This window comes from Pinus tabuliformis, chromosome 5_2 (assembly GCF_031772625.1).
Source record: "Pinus tabuliformis cultivar Carrire ecotype Pingquan chromosome 5_2, CPIR1, whole genome shotgun sequence".
Classification (NCBI taxonomy): Eukaryota; Viridiplantae; Streptophyta; class Pinopsida; order Pinales; family Pinaceae; genus Pinus; species Pinus tabuliformis.
The window spans coordinates 650,096,914-650,100,788 of record NC_142306.1 but is presented as its reverse complement, the minus strand read 5'-3'; the positions used below and the strand labels follow the sequence as shown (position 1 = coordinate 650,100,788).

General features: G+C 36.1%; 1 pseudogene; it reads left to right on the top strand.

The window, feature by feature from the left end:
- The first annotated feature begins 2,962 nt into the window (after positions 1–2,962).
- LOC149160724 (putative tRNA 2'-phosphotransferase) lies at positions 2,963–3,568 on the top strand (annotated as a pseudogene).
- The last annotated feature ends 307 nt before the right edge of the window (positions 3,569–3,875 follow it).

Genomic DNA, 3,875 nt, shown 5'->3' with positions numbered 1-3,875 from the left:
GATAGCTCTCGAGCGATGACTCTCGATATCAATAACAAGCATAAAATTCCCCTCCAAGTGGTTAACGAAGAAGGACCTTATCACTTTCAAGGACAAATTTTATCATACAACATGTGAATTCACATTGGGATATAACATCTAACAAACTAATACCTCATTTCCCTATTTGTGGAGTAAATGCAGAATGCTTGAAAATTGGGTGAAGGATAGGCTCCGGGACATAGGTGAAATCAAAAGGAAAATGTGGTCCAGAGACATTCAATGCAATTCAATGGTAGTTGGGAAAGGAAATGGAAACATTCATGCTTATAAATGGTGAGTGATAAGGATGGAGTTGCTCATATTTTTCGTGAAACTTTACTCGTTAATACGAATGGCCTTTCCAAATGATGTAGGTTGTGAAAGCTTCAGGTCGATCGAGGTTGTCGTTTTGTTAGGGAAATCCTGGCCAAAATAGATAGATTTGGGGAGAATATTGTGGTGGAAGCATGCTCACACTTTTCTCTAGTAATGTGGGAAGTGGAGGCACTAAGGGTGGATGTGGAATGAATTTGATTAGCAACAGTAAAATTGGCCACCAAAGTTAAGAATAGAGGTGATGGTTGAAGAAATAGTTGTAGGCGTCCTCAAGGAGGTCTTTGGACTTCAGGATCCTTCCTCTCTCGGAGCAAAACGTCTATGCAACCTTAGGAGCGGATGAATTTAGAGAATCCAGTGTACTTAGTGGAGGAAAATGGTAATGCATCAACAAGAAGCGGGCCACCAAGAATGTATTTCTCTATTAGAAACATTCTTTTTGACAAATTTGATGTAAAATAGTATTATATAGTGGCATATTTTGGAGATTATATAAGATAAATCATGTCAGAGGAATAATTGGGCATAGGTAGGGTAGTTGTACACTTCATTTTGAGCATTTTTGGAATATACTAATGATGAATAGTCCATGTATCTAAGGGTATTGTCCCCTTTAAAATATTGATTAATACAAGCTACATGTTCTTAAAAAAAAATAGCAAAACAATGTAGAACACAGACTAGCTTGAATGGTGGCAACTATCCATGAAGAAAGATAGAAATGATGACTACACCCATTCATAGAAGCTATTACAAAAGCCTGAAAGAATGGATTTTTAACACAAGGAAAAAACACTATTGGTATAAAACCTTAAACCTAGAAGATGAAGTGCCAAAAGGTTTGTGGGCCCCAAAGTGGTTAGTTGGTACACCAACTTCTTAGGGGAGAAACTTTTACATACAATCTCCAATTCACGAGGGCTTCACTTGGAGAGTAATGCCATACCATGTGCATTCATATTGGGGGATATATATTGAGGGAAAAATGATATAATATATTGAGCATATAATAGGGGGTAAAGGGATTTTATATTTTCAAGTATTAAAAATGGAGCTCAAATTTAATGAAAAAATATAAAGGGGTATAAAAAATGTTAATGAAATAATGGATACCTACAATATCTATTGAAAGTTGGATTTTTTAAATTGGGAAGCTGTATTGTATTCATATTGGTAGGGGGTTAGATAATGAGATTTTTAGATGTATTTTTCAATATATAGTCAAATTAGTGGTATTGTTTAGTATGCCACGAATGCACATGATATGTTACAGGTTCATTGAGTTAACCCCGTGTGCTCCAATTGGGGTGAAAAATATCCCATTGGAAAGAAAAATCTATAGATTATAACTTTAGACTAGGGTTAGGGCATGCCATGGCCTCTCTCCCTCAATTTCCCAAAATAATCATTTAGAACCGAAAAAAACCCCTATAATTTTAGGACCCAAAATTCCATAGAAAATCTACGAAGAAGATAGATAATTGTTGAGTCAGTAGAAGAGGTGGTGGCCATTGATATCCACTTGGATCATGTGGTATATAAGGCTACTATAGAACTTTAGCCATCTCTATTATTCTCTTTAACTTCCCTCTAGGTCCTAGTTTCTCTAATCAATTGTGAAAAAAATATGACAACATAGATTGGAAGCCCTCCCCCTCCTAGTGGTCTGGTATATAACATAACCCAATAGCCTACTAGCGGTAACATTTGACTCCCTCAACCCTCAATTAGCTTTACAATTTTGGACCTTATAGATTCTTATTTAATTTCCACATGTTGTTAGCCCTATGTATATAAGTAATGGGGGATGATGTGGCATTCACTTGTACCATGGTGCTAAACATGGTAGGTAAACTTGTGGGAGAAATGAATTTTGCAAGTGAACTCCATTTAAGGTGACTCATGTACCATCAGAAAGGTCTTTGAATTTAGAACAATGCCAGAGGGTTGGGACAAGTGAGAGCATGTTGAACCCAAGAAACATTGTTTACTTCCCCAAAGTGGTTCTAGAAGGTTTTAGAACCCAATTCTCAAATTAGGAATTTGATTAACAATAATTGTGCAAACTTATTCCTCCAAATTTTCCACTCTAAAATCATCGAGGCATTTGAAAAGTAATATAATTATCCAATATAGATCAATTATACTGTCACATTGATATTATTAATAACCTCTAACTCTATTGTTTACCATCTTCATATTGAAATAAGCATTTTGTACAAATTGTGGTTTCTCAAGCTTATTTCATTTAGGAGGTGTTTTTCTACACACTGTAGTTGCTCCCCCCTACTTTTGTGTATTATTGGGCCCCAAAATTCACAACCACAAGAGCACCAATGTAATGAGAGATTTTTGAAGATGGAATACAACATCTTTATAATGAGAAAAATGAATCATATTTCCTTTCACCGCTATCACTGGTATTCCACAAATTATGTATGATATGTCACCCTTGAAGGCCAACATCCAAATTTGAGTTATGTATGATACGATAAACACATAGTCGCCACTTTGAGCAGTTGCAGCAGACCCCGCGTTGGGCATTTCATCGTTATGGTTTGTTATCTGGTTGTGTTGTGTTGTTTGTAATTAATTATATAGAAAAATGAATCCTGGAAGGCGAGGGAGTAGGTTTTCTGTGGGTTCTGGTTCAGGAAATTGAATTGATGCGTTGGGTCGATGTCTGTCTTCGAGTTTGCGGCATAGGGCAGTTGAACTGAAATTGAACATTCGAAGCAATGGACACGTGGCCCTCACAGATTTACTGAAACTAAAAATGATAACTCGTGCAGGAATTCCTCTTCACTCTCACACTGTTGATGATTTCAGAGAGGTACTTAGGAGGGACAACAAGAAACGCTTTAGTTTACTAAAACAAAATAATGAGTTTTTCATTAGAGAAAATCAAGGGCATATCATGCTGGGTATAAATTCAAGGAATTACTAAAACCCATATGGGCTTAAGCGTATGCAAAGAAACCATGTCCACTTTGCACGAGGTTTACTAGCAGACAATGGTGTAATTAGTGGAATGCGCAGTGATTGTGAAGTGATGATATATTTAGATGTAGGAAAGGCTTTAGCAGATGGAATGAAGCTTTTTGTTTCTGAAAACAGAGTGATTTTGACGGAGGGTTTCGACGCTGTCGTGCCACCAGAATACTTTGCCAAAATACTGAGAGTTGAACCAAAGAGAAACGGAAGGAACTAAATGCTTAGGTTGGATTATATTTATTTATTGTTATTGTTATGATCTAGTTTCTTTCTCTGCTTTTCCCTAATTATTTCTTTTATTATTGATCCTTGAGATGTTGATATGATAACATTCGGCCTAATTCGGATATGATAGTGTTTTTGTGCATTGAAATGGTTGATTTTAATGCCTACCTAGCTGTAATCACAATAAAAAGCTTCATGGTTAAAGATTTTAATGTACTTTTGTGAATTTATAGAGGGTTTCTATAATGGTTTTATTTTTATGCCTAGCTGGTTGTAAGCACATAAAAGAGTAGCTTCAT